Source organism: Solanum dulcamara, chromosome 11 (genome assembly GCF_947179165.1).
Source record: "Solanum dulcamara chromosome 11, daSolDulc1.2, whole genome shotgun sequence".
NCBI lineage: Eukaryota > Viridiplantae > Streptophyta > Magnoliopsida > Solanales > Solanaceae > Solanum > Solanum dulcamara.
In genome coordinates this window covers 35482613-35505564 of record NC_077247.1, presented here as the reverse complement: position 1 = coordinate 35505564, position 22952 = coordinate 35482613, and the positions used below count along the sequence as shown (strand labels likewise).

General features: G+C 36.7%; 1 long non-coding RNA gene across 1 annotated transcript; it reads right to left on the bottom strand.

Annotated features, from left to right (window-relative positions):
• Positions 1 to 17740: 17740 nt before the first annotated feature.
• Positions 17741 to 20562, bottom strand: LOC129874753 (uncharacterized). Its single transcript, XR_008762953.1, has 2 exons — positions 20407 to 20562; positions 17741 to 18114 (listed from the first exon to the last, which is right to left on the bottom strand). It is a non-coding gene; the product is annotated as an uncharacterized LOC129874753 (long non-coding RNA).
• Positions 20563 to 22952: the final 2390 nt, after the last annotated feature.

Genomic DNA, 22952 nt, shown 5'->3' with positions numbered 1-22952 from the left:
TTAGTCCTTTTTTATTTGCCTTGGTGATAGATGGATTGACGCGACAAATTCAAGGTGCGGTGCCATGGTGTATGCTTTTCGTGGATGACATAGTCCTGATCGATGAGACTCGCCGCGGAGTTAACGCTAAGCTGGAGGATTGGAGACATACCTTGGAGTCTAAAGGGTTTAAGTTGAGTAGGACAAAGACAGAGTACTTAGAGTGCAAGTTCAGTGAGACACCTCAGGAGGTTGGCGTTGAAGTTAGGCTTGGTGCTCAGGCCATCCAAAAGAAAAGTAGTTGCAAGTATCTTGGGTCTATCATGCAAGGCAGCGGGGAGATTGACGATGATGTCACACATCGTATTGGGGTAGGGTGGATGAAATGGAGGCTCGCTTCCGGAGTGCTATGTGACAAGAATGTGCCACCAAAACTTAAGGACAAGTTCTACAAAGTGGTGGTTAGACCGGCTATGCTGTATGGGGTGGAGTGTTGGCCAGTTAAGACTTCTCACATTCAAAAGATGAAAGTTGCTGAGATGAGAATGCTGAGATGGATGTGTGGGCACACCAAGAGCGACAGGATTAGAAATGAGGCTATTCGGGACAAGGTAGGAGTGGCCTCGGTGGAAGACAAGATGCGGGAAATGCGACTGAGATGGTATGGACATGTGAAGAGGAGAGACACAGATGCCCCAGTGCGGAGGTGTGAGAGGCTGGCCATGGATGGTTACAGAAGAGGTAGGGGTAGGCTGAAGAAGTATTGGGGAGAGGTGATTAGATAGGACATGACGCAGTTACAGCTTACGGAGAACATGACCTTAGATAGGAGGGTGTGGAGGACCCACATTAGGGTAGAAGGCTAGTTCATAGTCTCGTTATTCTTCTCTATTCATAGGCGTAGTAGTGCATTACGATCTCTTGCGCTTTGACTTCTGATTTCTGTTATTTCTGTTATTATTTATTACTTTCTATGCTTTGATTACTCAATTTTACCTGTGACGCTTTCATTATTTATTTAATCGTTATTTGTTATTTGTATTTATTTGTTATCTATTCGTTATTTATTTGTTGTTTTTCTCATAAAGCTTTTAATTTTCTATTCTTATCTAACATTTTTTTTATGCATTTATGCTTTTACTGAGCCGAGGGTCTCTAGGAAACAGCCAACCTACCTTGATAGGAGTAAGGTCTGCGTACATTCTACCCTCCCCAGACCCCATGTTGTGGGATTTCACTGGGTTATTGTTGTTGTTGTTGTTGTATCTTGTTTTGAAAGTGAACGAGCACAGTATTGCTTGAATGAAATTAGAATGAGAGTTACATTGTCTTTGAAATCAAAGTGTTAGATTGCCTTAACCTCTTGTAAGTAATTATTTTTTTGAATGAATGCAATTCTATTCATTGTTTCAATAATCATGAGTGGATAAACCCACAACCAAGGGTTGTGGAATCCATGATGACTTGACCTAAAATAAGAGTTTGTATGGAATAAACGAAGTATTGCAATTATATATCTTGTTAACTCTTTCGTGTTAATCGATTTCTAATGGTTGCAAACATTAGAAACTGTCCTAGGTTTAATTCGAGGACTACCACTCGTCTAAAAGTTAATGTTGAAATAAGATTAACTACTTTGAGTAATTGTCATTGATTTGAGATAAATGCTTCTAGTTCGAAAGAATAAAAGTGAGTGCATTTAGGTGGGTTGAGAAACGCTCAAGTGTAGCATGAGTTTGATGAACTGGTATACTTGCAATATGAGATGATATTCTGTATAACTTGAAAATTGATCAAACAGTCCTGGTGAACACAAATCTGGTTAATTCTCTTATTAAATTCTAAGCCAAGCATATTGTTGATCGTCATTTGTTATAATTTGATATTGAGCTGAATCCCAAAAATTTCCATTTTGTTTTGGAAATAAGCAACTAATAGTAAAATAACCGCATACGACTTAGTTCCCACCTTATTTCCTGTGAGATTCGACCTCAACCTAGTTGGGTTCTATATTTGACAATGACTGCTTTATACTTCTTTAAAGAGGTGTAATTTGAGTGTATCACGCTCCCCCTTTCAGATTCGCCCTCTCTGACTCGTTCATCTCTTCAGAAAAAACCTCCTCAATTTCATAACTTTTGTAACACTAAGGACGATCTTATCCTAATCTACCATAGACTGAAACTAGATCCTCAATTGATGAATTTCTCTACTTATACTTTATCGAAGATGATAAAGACATTTTAACCCTTGATTATGTATAGAAAATTCTATCTTAGCTATTATACCAATTATTGTGGAAAGATCGTGGGTTAACTAGCTCACAATCACACATAAAACAAACAAAGGAGAAAAATAACATAAGAATTTAACAAAGTTCGACTAAGTCCGATCCTTCAAACAGAAGCAGAGAAAGTTTTCCTCTATGAAAGAAAAGAAGTGTACAATGCTTTATGAGTCCCCCAACTACATTCCTATACACATATCCGCAATAGTCTCAAACCTGCAAGAAAAAAGTCCTCTTCGACAATATATATACCCAAATCTATTAGGACAATGAATTTTCTAAATATACAAGAGAAAATTCAAGATACAATTAACAGCTTTATTACTTACATGTTTATAACGGGAACTAGAAATTTCTATTAAAAAAAAATTGAAAAGAAAAAAGTTATTATTATGTCACACTTGAAATTTGAAACTGTGGCATAAAACAATTTTTGAATTACATTTGACACTATATAAGAATTTTCCCTTATGTTAAGAAAATTTAACAATCATATATATGAGAAAATATTTTGTCCCTCTGTCTGTTGGAGCAAATATATATTTTAATATTAAAATAATAATAATAATTTGCATAGTTAATGGTGTTGAAAGTGTGCATTTTTTTTTGGTGTAACCATCATCACTTGTTCTACTTCACTTAAAATCCCGCTACTCTTTAATTCACTCTATTAAAGAATTCATATACGTATATACTGAGGTGTTTCTCATTGTATTGAGTTGTTGGTATTACTGTGGCTAAAAGAAGAGAGAGCAGAACGCCTTTTTTTTTTTTTTTCTTTTTTAATTTAGAAATTATTTTAAAATTTCTTCAATTTGGAACTAAATTGCGTTGGTGTGGCATTGAGCATTGCTTGAGGGGTAATTTTCGACCATTTTAGTAAGTAAATATTGTTGTTTTGTGTCTATTGCTCATTTGGTTTTTTTCTATTGTTTCGGTCACTGCTGAATTTGTTTCAGCAACTGTTACATATGTTTAAGCAACTGTTTTATCAGTAGCTGAATCAAATGTAGCAAATGATGAAACAAATGCAACTATTGTATATGTTATATCAATTGATGCATCTATTTTAGCAGTTGTTGCACTAACACTAATTGTTGTTTATATTTTATCAGTTGCTAAAATACATTCAACAATTGTTGTTGTAAGTGCTGCAGCAGTTGTCGAAATATATTTTAGCAATTGTTGCATCAATTTTTGAAATAATACTGCAAACAGAAACATGTTCGGCAACTGCTATTTTAGATGTTTCAGGTGCTGCAATAATTAATGCAACAATTGATGAAACTTTTTCAACAATTATTGCATCAATTACTAAACAAACATAGCAATTGCTGAAATTTTTCAGCAATTGCTGAATAAACTGCAGTCAGAATTGGAAGAAAATTATGACCATTTTTTTGAATCATAATATAAGTACCTACATTTAACTCCATCAATAGAGAACAAAATATATATTGGAATGGATTGCAATGGTGAATGGGTTGAGTCCAACAATCGTTATATTTGTTATTGAAAAAACAAAGAAATGATAAAGGACATGATTGTGGATCGAGTTATCATGTATGAATTTCTTGCTGTGATATGAATTGTGAGTTGAAGGATCTTGTTATCACTTACATGCATCATTGTGGTGAAAGCAAAATGTAGCTCCTTTCAAGATAAAGAAATAAATAAGTTTGCGTACTTATTTAGAAGATCAAGGTAGATCCGTTTTAAGGGTATATGTTCTTTAAACATTGATTGAGGACCATCAAGTTCAACAAATGTTAAATGATCTTCCCAAAAAAATAATTATCGATGAACCTACTCCTTCAATTCCTATTCCTATTCCTACTCCTGAATTTGACCGTAAATAACTGTCTAAAATAATAGTGTATTGAATTTGCAATAATTGCAACAATTGTTACATCAGATGCATGAAACAAGTGCAACAATTGTGAAACATAACACCAACTGCTGAAATCGCTGCTTTGTATAATATATTTTAGTAATTTTAATTTTATTAACAATTTTAGTTGTTATTTTTATAGGTATAAAATTATGACATCAATATTACTGAGTCGATTAACGCAATGTTTCCTGATGAAAGAGAATATTCTATTACTACTTTTTTTGATGAACTAAATCGAAAAATATGGAGAAAATTTTTATGAGAGGCGCAAAATGTTCATCAATGCATCAATCATTTTCGTTCTTAAGATAGAATGAAAAATTGCTAAAAATGTTAATTTGGGGAACAAGTTATTGGTTCATCAAACTGCCAACTACGAGTATATTGTCATTGATCACAATGTTGTTGCAACGGTCAATTTGCGATGCGAATCTTGCACATGTAGAGTCTTTGATTTTGACAGAATACTTCGTCCACATGCTACGATAGCGCTTCGATGTCAATATGATGATGATTACGAAAGACGCATTTATGAGTACTCATATCAATGCTACAAGGTGGAGAAATACATCATCCGCATATTGAGCCAGGAAGGGTGGGAAGAAGAACCACTAAGAGATGAAAATGAATCAGAGAGTCATTTCCAACAAAGAAAAATAGATGTTCCATATGCAAAAGTGTTGGGCATAAAAGAACAATAAGCTCGAAACGAAATTGTCCATATGAATAGATTTGATATTGTAACTACTATTTATTGTTAGTGAACTTCTTTTTAATTTATATGTAATATTAGTGTTGAACAATCTTCTTAATGAATACTTAAGTTCTCAAAAAAATGCATGTGAGATTGTTGAATCATAAACAGGTTGGCATTCTGCTTCAACAACTGTTATATTTGTTATAGATTTTCTCAGCAAGTAAGCAGTACGCTTCAGTAACCGTTCTACTTGTTGAGAGAAATGTAACACCCCTCAAAAAAAAATTTCCTAAGATTCGGACCCTTCTTGTATACGGGTAGAGTCGAACTCAAGTAATGTGGGGCATTTGCATGAGTAAGATGAGTCTCTGAGAAACTGAGCAGCGTTAGAGGTGATATGGGGTCATGAAGGACCCCTAGGACCAAATCAATCCAAAAGATTCGTCATGGCTAAGTTTGAGGAGGAGTTCGCATGAGGGGTTGACTTCTAACGACCCTATACTTTGATATATGACGATCTGGGTGTCCCATGACCTGTTAAATTAATGGTCGTCGAGTCTTCTTTCCAACGCCACCAAGAATGTGCATTTTGGAGTTTGGAGTCAAAAGATATGACGATCCTAAGATGAACCAGCACAGTAGAGATTTTCAGGCCTGGGTTGTAATTGCTGGAAAACTGGCTTGGCACCGCAGGGGCGCGATGCACCACTATTGCGCCAAAAACATGCCTCAGTAGTTTGGTCTCTGGCGCGGCGCGCCACTAAAAGATATGCAGGGTTTTTCAAGCCAATTTCTAGAACCCAGAAAATATTGGCCTTGGCGCTGTAAGGGCGCGACGCGCCACTATCGCGCCAAGAATGTGCCTCAGTAGTTTGGTCCTTGGCGTGGCGCGCCACTACGAGGTGTGCAGGTTTTAGGCGTAATCATCCTGGCGCTGCAATGGCGCGATGCGCCACTATCGCGCCAAGTGCATTTTTGCCTATTTTTCAAAACTTTTGAGAAGGGGCAATTTGGGAACTTACCCAAATTATATATGTATCACCCTAGACTATTTTGAGATCATATTTTCAGCCCTCACTCTCTCTCTAAAAAAAATCCCTAGGAGTTCTTCTCTCTCTCTCTCTCTCTTCTTCTTCTTCTCTATTTCCAATAATAAGAGTTCCAAGAGCTTCAAGATTTGAGTTCCCCATTGAAGACCCAACATCAAGGTTTTTTTCAAGTCTTCACTAAGGTATGTAAGGCTATCCAAAACATGGGTTGAGTCCACCCATGTGCCCTACTCTTGCTTTGAGGTTAGAGGTCCATGAAAAAATAGAGTTTCTTGGTATGGTTTATGTTTGTATGAGTTTTGTGCCCTACTTAATAAATGCTATATGTGTTGATGTTGTTGAGCTAAGAAGTTCCTAAAACCTCCATGTTAGTATGAGTTGATGGAGATGACCTGTTGTTATGTTTCGTTGATCTCTTTAATTATGTGATTATGTTGCATAGGTCAATTTCTTAAATGTGTTATTCTACTTGAATTGTTGAGCTAAAGTCATACAGTTGTGATAAGTCTTGAGGAGATATCATAAATGCTTATCTAAATGAGGCTTGATTGAGTTAATTGGAGGATAGAATTGACGAGTGGACGAGGTCCTAAATGGAACTTGCCATTATGACTTAATTGAGTTGAAATGAGAATAGAGTTGAGGGGTTGGCAATGACCCACATGAAACTAGCCGTGAGGGCTTGTTTGAGATGATTGGAGGGAGTCTTATGAGCATGAATTCATGGGAGGAGTATCGAGCACCGAAGCGGGTAAGAGTATAGTCCATACTCGAACCCCAGAAACTATGCCGCCAACGTAGGTAGGGATGGAACCGTTAAAGTCGGATGCTTCCCATGGGATCGAACCATTAAAGTCGGATGTTTCCCATTTTATTATCCTGAAATAATAGGACTTGACTAATCGATGGTATCCATTATTAGGGAGGCGTTCATGCCCTGGCAAGGTATGGATGGACATGGCAACAACGTCTGATTGTTGTACTATCACCGGCTCATAGGTGATGGTTGTCGGATAAGAGAAACTCCCATTTAGGTCTTGATAGTGCTCCGAGTCAGTTGAGTTAAGTGGCTTATGAGTTAGTCCCGTCTAAACTATTCTTGTTAGACTTAGGACATTTGAGTGAGTTGTCATGTATATATGTATGAGTTGAGATCCTGAGTTGATACTGATGTTTTCTTGATGTTGTTTTATCCGACCATTTTACATACTCGTACATTCTACATACTGACGCCATTTGGCCTGCATCGTTTCATGATGCAGAGACAGGTATCAGAGATCATCAACCAGCGCACCGTTGATTATCTACGCATTTCCAGCTACGTGGTAAGTCCTCCTAGCTTCCGGAGGATCTTGAGCTCCCTGTATAGCTTCATGTTGTCTCCTTTATTTTGATTGTGGTAGCCATGGGCTTGTCATTGGCACCTTCTAGACTTTAATAGAGGCTTCATAGACTAGACTGTGGGGAGTTTGGACTGTTATTTTGGGGAGTCTTATTATATTTATTTTGTTGAGTTAAACATGTTTGGCCTTCGGCCCCCATATTGTAAATAACATGTTATAATTGAGCCTTCCTTTGAGCGTATAGGACCGAATGACGGAATGATTGAGTTAGGTGGTTCGCTTGGAGGTCAGAAATGGCTTTCAAGTGCCGGTCACGTCTAGGGTACCCTCCTAGGGCATGACAAATATGGTATCAGAGCCCAGAGTTCGAGTGTCCTATAGAGTCTGTGAAGCCGTGTCTAGTAGAGTCTTGCTTATGGGTGTGTTGTGCACCACACTTATAAGCAGGAGGCTATATGACATTAAGAATTGTCTCACTTCTTTCATACTTTGACTTCGTGCGATAGAGTTAAACTCTATAAAACTCCTTTCTAATTCGTGCGTTTATACGTTACAGATAATGCCTCCTAAACGTACTGCTAGCCAAAGGAATGCCGATAATGCAGAGATGCCCCAATCAGAGGTGCGCCCAGCAAGGGCCAGAGGCCGACCTGCGAGGTATGCGGAGGCAACCCAAGTGCTTGCTACCCCGCATGCACCCACGTCAGAGGCAAAATTTAGAGGGGCAATTGTAATGCTCACTCAGTTAATGGCTGCCCGGAATGGTAACCAAAGTTCGCCGACTCTCAGCTCTAGTTCCCAAGATCCATCTACTGCCACTTGAATTAGAGACTTTCTAAGGATGAATCCGCCTGCATTCACGGGTTCTAAGGTTGATGAAGACCCCCAAAACTTTATTGATGAGATGTGGAAAATTCTGAAAGCTATGCATGCTACGGAGATTGAGGGGATTGAGTTGGTGTCCTATCAAATCAAAGATGTGGCGAACATTTGATATAACCAATGGGAACAGGGTAGGGGTGAGGATGCTGAACCTGGTAGGTGGGATGAATTTGAGGGAGCCTTTCTTGACCACTTCTTTCCTCGAGAATTGAGGGAAGCGAAAGTGGAGGAATTTGTAAATCTGAAACAAGAAGGCATGACTATTAAGGAGTATGGCATGAAGTTCATCCACCTATCCAGGTATGCTCCAGAAATGATCCCGGATATGAGGTCAAAGATGAGGAAGTTCGTCTCCGGGTTAGGGAGGCATGTGAAGAAGGAGTGCAAAGCGGCATTGCTAATCTCCGATATGTATATTTCCAGACTAATGGTGTATGCTCAACAGGTGGAGGATGAGAAGAAAAAGGACAGAGAGGAGCATCTGAGCAAAAAGGCAAGATCAGCTGGGCATGAGAATGAGCAGAAGCAAAACAAGGGCAACAGGTCCTTCTTCCAGAAGAGGCCTCCCAATTATGCCTCATCTACCGTCAGCACACCTATGCCGCAGAGCAGGTATGATCGGCAGGGACAAAGTCGCCAGAATTTCAGACCCCAGGATTCTCAATCCCAGGCCAGCATAAGTCAAGGTTCGAGGGGGAAGCCACCATGCGGTAAGTGTGGTAGGCTCCACTTGGTGGAATGCAGAGCGGGAAGGGTTGGTTGTTATAAATGCGGCCAAATAGACCATTTTCAGAGAGAGTGTCCAACAGGGGGAAATAGAGTCCAGCATTCTGCCACCGTACCGCCGGCTAGAGGTAATCAGAGGGGCACTACTTCAGGCACCAGCGGAGGTAGAAACCGTTTATATGCCATGGGTAGTCGCCAAGATCAAGAGAACTCTCCAAACGTCGTGACGGGTATGATTCGAGTCTCTTCTCTTAATTGCTATGTTTTGATGGATCCGAGTGCCACACTATCTTTTGTGACTCCTTACGTGGCTAGTAAATTCAATAAAATTCCCGAATGTCTTCTTGAGCCTTTTAGTGTAGCTACTCTTGTCGGTGATTCTGTCTTAGCTGAGAGAGTCTATAGAGATTGCACTGTGTCAATTCATCACAAGGATACCTTGGCTGACTTGGTTGAGTTGGACATGGTGGATTTTGATGTGACCCTTGGCATGGACTGGCTTTATGTCTGTTACGCCTCCATTGATTGTAGGACTCGGATTGTCAAGTTTAAATTCCCGAATGAGGCAGTCATAAAGTGGAAAGGAAGTCCTGTCACGCCTAATGGTAGGTTTATTTCTTACCTTAGGGCCAGGAAGCTAATCTCAAAAGGGTGTATCTATCACCTTGTCCGAGTGAAAGATGATAATGTTGAGTCTCCATCCCTTGAGTCGGTTCTGATTGTCAATGAGTTTTCCGACGTTTTTTACAAGGATCTACCTGGAGTCCCTCCTGATAGGGAGATCGACTTTGGGATTGATGTTCTTCCTGATGCCCAGCCTATCTCAATTCCTCCCTATAGAATGGCTCCAGCTGAGTTGAAGGAGTTGAAAGAACAGTTGAAGAACTTGTTAGATAAGGGATTCATTAGGCCGATTGTCTCACCATGGGGTGCTCCGGTCCTATTTGTGCGAAAGAAGGATGGGTCCCTTAGAATGTGTATTGACTACAGGCAGCTGAATAAGGTCACCGTAAAGAACAAGTACCCTCTCCCTAGAATAGATAATTTATTTGATCAACTTCAGGGTGCCACGTGTTTCTCAAAGATAGACTTGAGATCCGGCTACCATCAGTTGAAGGTGAGGGAATATGATATTCTGAAGACTATTTTTCGGACTCGTTATGGCCACTTTGAATTTTTGGTCATGTCCTTTGGGTTGACAAATGCCCCCGCAACTTTCATGGATCTTATGAACCGGGTGTTTAAACCGTATCTTGATATGTTTGTGATTGTATTCATAGATGATATTCTGGTCTACTCCAAGAATGAAGAGGAGCACACCTATCATCTTAGAGTCATTTTACAAACCTTGAGAGACCATGTATTGTATGCGAAGTTCTCTAAATATGAATTTTGGCTTGCATCAGTGGCCTTCTTAGGCCACATTGTATCTGGAGATGACATTCAGGTTGACGCTCAAAAGATTGAAGCGGTGAAGAATTGGCCCAGACCCACATCCCCGACGGAGATAAGAAGCTTCTTGGGTTTGGCCGGCTATTATCGAAGGTTTGTAGAGGGATTCTCATCCATATCATCACCATTGACTAAGCTGACCCAAAAGAAGGCTAAGTTCCAATGGTCCGATGCTTGCGAGGGGAGTTTCCAGAAACTGAAGGCCAAGCTAACCACTGCTCCTGTCCTGAACTTGCCCGATGGAACAAAGGGCTTTGTGGTCTACTATGATGCATCCAGAATTGGTTTGGGTTGCGTGTTGATGTAGAGGGGGAAGGTGATAGCCTATGATTCAAGGCAACTTAAGGTTCATGAGCGAAACTACCCAACTCATGACCTCGAGCTGGCAGCTGTGGTGTTTGCGCTTAAAATTTGGCGCCACTACTTGTATGGAGTGCATGTTGATGTGTTCATCGATCACAAGAGCTTACAATACGTCTTTAGCCCAAAAGAACTCAACCTGAGGCAAAGGAGATGGCTCGAGCTACTCAAGGACTATGATATAAGCATCCTCTACCATCTAGGTAAAGCTAATGTTGTTGCTGATGCTCTTAGCAGGTTGTCTATGGGTAGTACTACCCATGTAGAAGAGGGAAGGAGGGAATTGGCAAAGGAGATACATATATTAACCCGATTGGGAGTCCGCCGGGAAGAGAATAATGAAGGCGGAGTTACCGTTCAGGATGGGTCTACATCCTCACGTGTGGCAGAGGTAAAGGAGAAACAAGACCAAGATCTCGTCCTCCTCAATTTGAAGGAAGTTGTTCACAAACAAGGGGTGATGGTTTTCACCAAAGGGGGAGATGGTGTGTTGAGATACCAAAGTAGATTGTGTGTACCTGATGTCGATGATGTTCGAGAGAGGATTATGGCCGAAATGCATAGTTCCAGATACTCTATTCATCCAGGCTCCACAAAAATGTACCATGACTTGAGGGAAATCTATTGGTGGAGTGGGATGAAGAGAGATATTGCAGAATTCGTTTCCAAGTGCCCGAATTGCCAACAGGTGAAAGTCGAGCATCAAAGGCCATGTGGTTTAGCTCAAAATATAGAAATTCCGGAATGGAAATGAGAGATGATCAGTATGGACTTTATCATAGGCCTGTCGAAGTCTCGAAAGAAACACGATTCGATTTGGGTAATTGTGGATAGAATGACGAAATCAGCTCACTTCTTGGCGGTTAAGACTACTGACACCGCAGAAAATTATGCAAGGTTGTACATTCGAGAGATCGTCAGATTGCATGGGGTCCCTTTTTCTGTCATCTCAGACAGAGGAGCTCAATTCACTTCCCAATTTTAGAAATCCTTTCAGAAGGGACTGGGTTCAAAGGTGAACTTGAGTACGGCTTTCCACCCCCAGACAGATGGCCAAACAGAGCGTACCATTCAGACGTTGAAAGATATGTTGAGGGCATGTGTGCTTGACTTCAAGGGAAATTGGGACGATCACTTACCTCTCATAGAGTTTGCATATAATAATAGTTACCATGCAAGCATTCAAATGGCTCCTTATGAAGCTTTGTATGGGAGGAGGTGTAGATCTCCAATTGGATGGTTCGAAGTTGGTGAAGTTGAGTTAATTGGGCCTGATTTTGTTCACCAAGCCATGGAGAAGGTGAGGGTTATTCAAGATAGGCTAAAGCAGCCCAAAGTCGCCAAAAATCTTACGCCGACGTGAGGAGGAGAGACTTAGAGTTTGAGGTGGGTGATTGGGTGTACTTGAAAGTGTCACCCATGAAGGGTGTCATGAGGTTTGGAAGAAAAGGGAAGCTCAGTCCTTGATTTATTGGTCCTTACCAGATTTTGAGGCGGATTGGGAGTGTTGCCTACGAGTTAGAGTTACCTTTAGAGCTAGCCTCTATTCATCCGGTATTCCATATTTCGATGTTGAAGAAGTGCTTAGGCGATCCCTCGTTAGTAGTCCCCATTGATAGTATCGGAGTTAAGGATAGCTTATCCTATGAAGAGGTTCCGGTGCAAATTCTTGATCGCCAAATTCGCAAACTGAGGAACAAAGAGATTGCCTCAGTCAAAGTCCTGTGGAGGAACCAAATTATTGAGGAAGCAACATGGGAAGTGGAGGAAGCCATGAAAACTAAATATCCACATCTATTCATGCCTACCGAGGAGAATGTTGAAGGTAATGTCCATTTCCTTGACTTGAGTCCATTTGTGCATTTTGAGTTTTGATTGATAATTGATTGAGAATTTGATTGATTGAATGACTGAATTTTGATTGTGATTTGTACCCCGAGTCCATCCTTGATCACTCGTTATTCGAGGACGAATGATCCCATGGGGGAGATAATGTAACACCCCTCAAAAAAATTTTCCCTAAGATTCGGACCCTTCTTGTATACGAGTAGGGTCGAACTCGAGTATTGTAGGGCATTTTCTTGAGTAAGATGAGTCTCTGAGAAACTGAGCAGCGTTAGAGGTGATGTGGGGTCATGAAGGACCCCTAGAACCAAATCAATCCAAAAGATTCGTCATGGCTAAGTTTGAGGAGGAGTTCGCATGAGGGGTTGACTTCTAACGACCCTATATTTTGATATATGATGATCTGGGTGTCCCACGACCTATTAAATTAATGGTCGTCGAGTCTTCTTTCCAACGCCACCAAGAATGTGCATTTTGGAGTTTGGAGTCAAAAGATATGACGATCCTAAGATGAACTAGCACAGTAGAGATTTTCAGGCCTGGGTTGTAATTATTGGAAAACTGGGCTTGGCGCCGCAGGGGTGCGACGCGCCACTATCGCGCCAGAAACATGCCTCAGTAGTTTGGTCTCTGGCGCGGCACACCACTAAAAGGTGTGTAGGGTTTTTCAAGTCAATTTCCAGAACCCAGAAAATATTGGCCTTGGCGCTGTAAGGGCACGACGCGCCACTATCGCACCAAAAATGTGCCTCAGTAGTTTGGTCCTTGGCGCGGCGCGCCACTACGAGGTGTGCAGGTTTAAGGCGTAATCAGCCTGGCGCTGCAATGGCGCGATGCGCCACTATCGCGCCAGATGCATTTTTGCCTATTTTTCAGAACTTTTGAGAAGGGGCAATTTGGGAACTTACCCAAATTATATATGTATCACCCTAGACTATTTTGAGATCATATTTTCAGCCCCCACTCTCTCTCTAAAAAAAATCCCTAGGAGTTCTTCTCTCTCTCTCTCTCTCTTCTTCTTCTTCTCCATTTCCAATAATAAGAGTTCCAAGAGCTTCAAGATTTGAGTTCCCCATTAAAGACCCAACATCAAGGTTTTCTTCAAGTCTTCACTAAGGTATGTAAGGCTATTCAAAACATGGGTTGAGGCCACCCATGTGCCCTACTCTTGCTTTGAGGTTAGAGGTCCATGAAAAAATGGAGTTTCTTGGTATGGTTTATGTTTGTATGAGTTTTGTGCCCTACTTAATAAATGCTATATGTGTTGATGTTGTTGAGCTAAGAAGTTCCTAAAACCTCCATATTAGTATGAGTTGATGGAGATGACCTGTTGTTATGTTTCGTTGATCTCTTTAACCATGTGATTATGTTGCATAGGTCAATTTCTTAAATGTGTTATTCTACTTGAATTGTTGAGCTAAAGTCATAGAGTTGTGATAAGTCTTGAGGAGATGTCATAAATGCTTATCTAAATGAGGCTTGATTGAGTTAATTGGAGGATAGAATTGACGAGTGGACGAGGTCCTAAATGGAACTTGCCATTATGACTTAATTGAGTTGAAATGAGAATAGAGTTGAGGGGTTGGAAATGACCCACATGAAACTAGCCGTGAGGGCTTGTTTGAGATGATTGGAGGGAGTCTTATGAGCATGGATTCATGGGAGGAGTATCGAGCACCGAAGTGGGTAAGAGTATAGTCCATACTCGAACCCCAGAAACTACGCCGCCAACGTAGGTAGGGATGGAACCGTTAAAGTCGGATGCTTCCCATGAGATCGAACCGTTAAAGTCGGATGTTTCCCATTTGATTGTCCTGAAATGATAGGACTTGACTAATCGATGGTATCCATGATTAGGGAGGCGTTCATGCCCTGGCAAGGTATGGACGGACATGGCAACAACGTCTGATTGTTGTACTATCACAGGCTCATAGGTGATGGTTGTCAGATAAGAGAAACTCCCATTTAGGTCTTGATAGTGCTCCGAGTCAGTTGAGTTAAGTGGCTTATGAGTTAGTCCCGTCTAAACTATTCTTGTTAGACTTAGGACATTTGAGTGAGTTGTCATGTATATATGTATGAGTTGAGATCCTGAGTTGATACTGATGTTTTCTTGATGTTGTTTCATCCGACCATTTTACATACTCGTACATTCCACGTACTGACGCCATTTGGCCTGCATCGTTTCATGATGCAGAGACAGGTATCAGAGATCATCAACCAGCGCACCGTTGATTATCTACGCATTTCCAGCTACGTGGTGAGTCCTTCTAGCTTCCGGAGGATCTTGAGCTCCCTGTATAGTTTCATGTTGTCTCCTTTATTTTGATTGTGTAGCCATGGGCTTGTCATTGGCACCTTCTAGACTTTAATAGAGGCTTCATAGACTAGAGTGTGAGGAGTTTGGACTGTTATTTTGGGGAGTCCTATTATATTTATTTTGTTGAGTTAAACATGTTTGGCCTTCGACCCCCATATTGTAAATAACATGTTATAATTGAGCCTTCCTCTGAGCGTATAGGACCGAATGACAGAATGATTGAGTTAGGTGGTTCGCTTGGAGGTCAGAAATGGCTTTCAAGTGCCGGTCACGTCTAGGGTACCCTCCCGGGTGTGACAAGAAATCTCAGCAAGTAGTCAGTCCTCTTTAGCAACTCCTATATTTGCTGAGAAAAATCTCAGGAAGTAAGACAGATAGATTCAACAATTGCTGTCTTTGCTGAGAAAAATCTCAGCAAGTAGGCAATTTACTTACGCCACTGCTTCACTCGCTGAGAAAGATCTCAACAAGTAGGTAATCTGCTTAAGCTATTGTTGTACTTGATGAGAGAATTCTTAGCAAGTTACTGAATTTGCTATAGCAACTAAGATATTTGCTCTCATTATTATAAATAAATTACTATATAATTATATAATATCACCACTAAAATCAACTCTAAGTATTATAATATATCAAAATTACTTTATTAATTATTTAATATGATTGATTTAATTAATTAACAATCAAATTACTCAATCATGATTGACTATCCGTGCAATTACTCGATTTATAGTCTGTTATGAAAAAATTACTATGTAATTGTACAAGATACCACTAAAATTAAGTATGAATATTATAATATATCAAAATCACTTTATTTATCATTTAATATGATTGATGTAATCAACTAAGAATCAAATTATTCAATTAAGGTTGACTATGCATGCAACTGCTTAATTTATTGTCTTTTATAAATAAATTACTATGTAATTATATAATTTCACCATTAAAATAAAGTCTAAGTATTATAATATATCAAAATTATTTTATTAATCATTTAATATGATTGATATGATCAAGTAACAATCAAAATACTCAATCAAGGTTGACTACGTATATAACTACTCAATTTATCGTCTGCTATGAATAAATTACTTTGTAATTGATTTATCCATCCAACCAATACTCAATTTATTGTAGCAACTAACTAACTTGCAATATAAACATTTAGCAACCGCTAGATAATTCACAGCAACTCACTAAGTTTCTATGAGTAATTTCAGCAATTGCTAGATGAGTCCCAACAAGTAGCTAACTTGTTGATATATTTTACAACAATTGTTATAAAATTTTTAACAACTAGCTACTAAATATTTACTAAATCTAACTTTTTATCTAAAATTAAGCTAACACCACTCTAATTATCAATAAATATGATTGATCCAATCAACTATTAATCAATTTACTCAATCAAAATTGACTTACATGCACAATTGCTCCATTGATCACACATTACTTGTCTAATAACTATGTCAATGAATAAGGTCATTATTGAATATAATTTTTAGTCTTGAATTGAATTAACACCACCCCATTTATCATTAGATATGATTGATTCGTCCAACTTATAATTAATTTAATATAGTAGTATCGATTATATGTGCTATTTCCCAGCTGATCATATATTACTTGTCTAATTACTATCTCAACATAAAAGATTGCTATTAAATCTATTTTAGTTTTAAATTAGATTATTTAGTCTTAAATTAGACTAACACCACCTCATCTATTATTAGTTATGATTTATCCATCAACTAATACTCAATTTATTATAGCAACTACTAACTTGCTAGAGAAACATTCAGGAACCGCTAGATAATTCACACTAATTGCTAAATGAGTTCCAACAAGTAGCTAACTTGCTGATGCATTTTACATCAATTGTTATAACACTTTCAGCAATTAGCTAATTTTCTGTTGCTATTTTACAACAATTGCTAGAGTACACCAAGCAAATACCTAACTTGTTGATGTACATTACAACAATTTTAAAAAGAATTTTAGCAATTGCTATAATTCAATTGTTATAACGGTTACAACAACTAACGAACTTAATACGATATATTCAATTAAAATATAGTAAATTTAACTTTTAGTCTTAAACAACAACTAGCTAACTTACTACAACATATTTAATTAAAATATCTACTAAATTTAACTTTTAGTCTTAAATTGGACTAACACAATCCCACATATCACTAGAAATGATTGTTAGGAGAGTTGAGACTATTTTTAGAAGTCAGGTCCATCACACTTGCTAATGTATTTTACCACAATTGTTAAAATATTTCAATAAGTATCTAACTTGCTGAGATATTTTACAACAATTGTTAAATAACATTAAGTAAATAACTAACTTACTGTTGTATTTCTTAATAATTGCTAGAACAATTTCAGCAAGTACCTAATTTGTTGATTTATATTACAACAATTGCCAGAAGATTTTGAGCAATCACTATAATTCAACAACAGCTACAACATAATTTAACAATTTAAAAATAATAAATACCAATTATAATATAAAATAGATTCTAATATTCAATACAAAAAACTAATATTTAAACAATTCCAATTAATTCAAACATTCGATAAACTAATAACAAAACACAATTAAAATATATTGTTTTTTATTCAACAATGGCACCAAATTCTTCTCAACACTACCATAAACCCCAATCTCCAGTGCATCATCAGCCCCCATCAACACATGCAATATCTATCAGAATATCATCGATAATTTTTGAAGCATTAAATTCATCTCTTCTATTGGACGTCACTTCGATCAAATTTTTCACTAATTTTTAATTTTGAATCTTGTTTCTCTACTTCCAAAGATACAAATCCAGTCAAAAAGTCCATCTACTTCTCACTTTCAGTAGAAGGTATCCACGGGTACATAATCTACATGTAGAATAAATTATTTTAATAAATATAGTAATGTATGAAAATAATTGAATAAAATTATATCAATAAATTACAATTAACAACTAACTTCTGAAAACATATGATAGTTGCAGTTGTGTGCAACAGTTGGTGCATATTCTTCAGCAATTGCTATAAAATTATGCAACAATTACTGAAAAATATGCAGCAACTACTGCAAGAAACTGCAGCTATATTATGTTTCAGAAATCAATTTGCAGAGGATCAAATAATAAATGAGCCTCAATTTTATTTTTATTGCTCGTTGTAGCTATCTAAGGATCCTTGAAAATGACACTTCTTCATCAAACTCTTTAAATTGCTTCTGAAGGTAAGAAATGACTTCAAATGCGCAAGCCTAAATAAAATAATGTCATAAGTGATCAGAAAAATAATAAATAAAATACAAACATGGTAATAATTAAAATAAATAAATAAATAATATTTATCATAAAAGCCCACAAAAGCCACAAAAATTATTGGTTTTAGCAGTTGAACTCACAGCCTTCACTAGAAACTCTAATGTGAGAGTATAGCTTTCTTGACCCCATGAATAAGCACAAAATGCTTCTTGGTCAGCTAAGAGTTTAAATCAAGAAGCACGAGCATTTGTATTCGGATCTTTACCATATAAAATACAGTGTACAAAAAAAATTAAACACAGTGACTTTTTCTCACTTTTTAAAATTTTCTTAGACTAAAAAACTCAAGCAACTCCTTCCATTTGCAATGTTTCTTTTTCATCGCATCAACAATTTTTTTATATCTTCTGTCTATCTTGGTTGACTTGGCGACATAATGATGAGGTAGATGAAAGTTCAAACCAATTACAATGGCGAACTCTTTCATGCCAAAGCAAATAGGCATGCCACAATAATTTATTCAAAACTCATCTATTCTCTCACTTTTAATCCAGCATCGAAGAAGTTGAAATACCAACTTCATTTGAAATCGAGCATTCACACTTTCATTCAAGTCTAGATATTTTTCAAGCACCATAGACCTAAAGAATTTTTTCAAATTTTGATTCTGCAATATTTCTCTAAAATCATTAAATGATTTTTCCAATTTTGATCTTACCACAAAATTATCTATCATGTCTGGATGAGTATCCATGGGTGTCTCAAAGCCATAAGATAAATAACTGATAAACTTGACAAATTCAATTGAAAAATCGGCAACAAAAGGACGAGCAACTGAAGGATCGACAACTGAAGGACTAGCAATTGAAGGACTGGCAACAAAAGGATTGGCAGTTGAAGGACTGTCAACTAAATGACTAGAAGTTGAAGGATTGGAGACAGAAGGACTAGCTGGTGGAGACTCCAGTATAGGTTTATCATGATGCTTTTTTTTATTTATCTAACTTCATTATCTCTATCTTTATCCTCATCCTCATCTTTTGAAGCCTTTCTACCCTCACAATTATCTTTAGTTTTTTTTAAACAAATTATTAGCAGCATCATAATCATGTACATCTTTGAAAGAATTATGTTTTTTCTAGATTCTTCTTCTTCTTCTCTAGGTTGCTCCAAATTTTGATCTAGTTGTCTAGGGCTTGACACTATCTTACCTTCAGTAATGAAATACTCAGCAAGATTAGTCAATTGTGTTTCATAAATGACTTTATTTTGTTGTTCTTCAACCCTTTTTTGTATGCTACTTTGCGTTCTTTTTGAGCTTCTAGTAGAAATATCATCTCTATAATTTTTTTCTTTTAGTTAGAGTCATTTAATCTACACACTTGAGATAAAATAGAAATAATCTATTAATTTAATCAATCATTTTAAACAAAGAGAAAAATAAATTAATTGTTGAAGTTGATTAAGCAATTGTTACAGAAAATTCTGAAATTGCTGTAAAATACTTTAACAGTTGTGTCATAGACTTAAGCAGTTGTTATACATATTTCAGCAGTTGTTGCAACAAATTTAGCAATTAGGCAGACCTACTATAACAACTTCAACAACTGCTTCATATATTCACAACAAGTTCTAAGGTTGTTACAACATATGCATATTTTCAAGCTCAATACTAGAATATCAACCAAACATCAACACCAACTAAAAGAGAATATTTTTTTTTGGTCACAAAGAGTACAACAACCACCAAGAACAACATATTAAGAACACGTCACTAAATGAACAACTCAAGAAATTCATGTTCTTCTTCATCTTTAATTTACTACAGTTGAGTGAAACAATTGCTAAAGCTTCTACAGAAGAGTTGCTATAGAAATTTCACCAACTGATTCACTAAACTCTTATAGAAAATTAAGCAGTTGTTGTAAGTATTTCAATAGTTGCTGTAAGTACTTTAGCAACCTTTTCATTTATCCATAGCAAGATCTAAGGAATCAACCACCAACATCAATCCACCATCAATTACAAGAACATATTTTTTCTCTCAAAGAGTAAAACAACTTCAAGAACAACATATTTCCTCACAAAGAGTACAACGATAAAAATTAAAGAACAACAATATATTTAAAAACACACCACAATAAAAATAACTCAAAAACATATTTAATAGGGCATGCAATAATAAAATTTGTGAAATCTATATACTTTTTCATCTCCTTTAATCTAAATCATCATTTTCACAAGAAAAATTAAAACCCTAACTATGAGAGAAAGAAAAAGAACTTTACCTTTGAAGAGTTTAAAACCCTAACAATGAGAGAAGCAAGATGACGAGAACAAAGAAGAGGACGATGACGAAGAAGAAGAAAAAAATGGAGAAGAAGAAGAGATGAAGAAGAATTTGAGAAATTTTCTCAGTTTTCTTCCGAAGAAGAATAGACGCAGAGAATTTCTAAGAGGAAGAAAGATAAAATAAATTTGAAATGGGGAAGGGGTGAGTTCCTTTTATATTTTATTAAAGTATCAAAAGTTTTAAAAATACATTTTACCTCCTACTTAACTTAATCCCTAATTAGTAGAAGATTTAACTTTGATCAGTCAAAATTATCACCTTTTTTTAATTGAAAACTTATTTATCACATTGAATTCAATTTTCTCGTCAGTCAAACCTCAATGGTACTGTTTTGGATAGATTTATGGTAGGATCTTTTAATAATTTAATACCAATTTTTTTTGCTTTATATATATATATCAATGAATTTCCTCTCTTATACATACACAACATATCATGTGATATTTTAGAGTCCTTTCAATTTATGTTTATTTTGTGATGCTGACGACCTCCACCACCAATAATGTCTAGTGTTTCTGTCTCCTTTTCTATACAGAGACAAAAGTTGTTTCATTTCTGAATTATGCTGCTGAAATACCCCCCCTAACCTTCATCATTTCATTTGTCTTGCATTAAATTTTCAATTTTTGCAACTGTATTTTTATAAAAGAAACTATTCAGATATGTTAAGCATGTTAGGAAATTATTACGGTCTAATAGATGAAAAAATGGGCATTTTTTAATCTCATATTCAACGTTAAGGACAATTGCAATCCAATAGATAGGAGGAAAAAAATATAACCTTTTCCGTTAGGAATATTTTAAACCTATTTCTGTTAAAAGAAAATGTTGAGATATGTTCTCATCTAAAATATATAGATACATTCACATCTATAAATACTGAAGTACAAATTTGTGTAAGAAAACGGAATTTTTATTGAGTGAACGAAAAAGAAAAACAACATAATTATAAGAATATGATAGATTACTAGAGAGAACAGAGGCAAGAAAGTCCAATCAGACCTTTTTTTAAAAAAAAAATCTATTCCTAAAAGCTCCCATTTTTTAATTTTTTGTGATAAACTAACAATCTTAAATTAAAAATAAAAAATGTTTACTATCCGAACAGCTTTATTTTATCATATCAAACCGCTTAATTCAAACAATTACAAGTTGTCGACAATTAAATCGTCTGAAAGCCTCGATAGACTTTCAAAAATTAAAGACCGAAGGAAGATTATGAAAATGATTGACATACTTGATTAGAACGGTAAAGAGATGTAGAACATATCTACTTAAAAATCTTTAAGACTTAATACATTCACAATTCCTTAAATTTATGAGTAAATTTTATTTAGACATTTAAATTATGGCTTGTTCTAATTGAACACATGATAAAATGTTGTTATTAAACACTAACAGTTCAAATTTTGAAAAAACTTTCCACACATGCTTAAGCGTTTATTACGTAGATACATGAACCACTTAAAATATTCACTTTCTTTTATTAAATACAAAGCCATAATATTAGCCGTAAAATCTCAAGTTTGTTCCTATTAAGGTTGATGTATATAATTAAATAGGATGAACTATTTTATATAGTTAACTTAACTACCTAATAGATGCTTCAGAACACAAAAAAAAATTCCAAAATTTAAACCACAAATGTCTAATAGTAACACACTAACACTGTATTTACCAACAAGCATTGTGGTGGAATGGTAAGTACTTTTTCATCCTTAATCAAAGATCTCGGGTTGAGTCCCCATGGGTATGGAATCATCTTTGTTAGGAAGCGTTGCAAGACTTTTTCAGCGGACGTTTGATATGCAAACTACATTATTCTGGAATTATAGTCTTCGAATTATATAATTTCTAGACTAGACTAACTTATCCAGATGGAACAAAGTTTCTAGACTAGACTAACTTATCCATATGGAACAAAACAAGCGGCGGAGCTAACCAGGGCTGAGGGGTTCATTCAAACCCTATTCGACATAAAAATTACACCGTTTATACATTGTAAAAGTTATTTTTTACGTATATATTAGATATTGAATTTTTTTGACCTCTTTGTGTATTTATTTTTATGTTTCGAACCTTCTTACTAAAAAAACTGTGTCACTGGACAAAATAATCCCAAATTGAATGAGATAAGATAGGATATCCAAGAATTAAGTTTGCATTATGTTTTTATACTATCAACCAAACTATGAAAGATTGGTAGAGGATAGTGGAGATGAGGGTGAGGAGGGGTGTGGCCATTTATGAAAATTAATTTGAATTCATGTCGGGGCGATCAACTACAGAAGTCATACATTTGGTGAGGAAACTGATGGAGAAATACATGAAAAGAAAGGACTTACATATAGTATTCATTGACCTTGAAAATACTTACGATAAAGTTTCGAGGGAAGTCTTTTAAAGATGTCTAGAGGCTAAAGCCATACCGATGGCTTACATTAGTGTAATAAAAAACATGTATGATGGAGCCAAAATTCG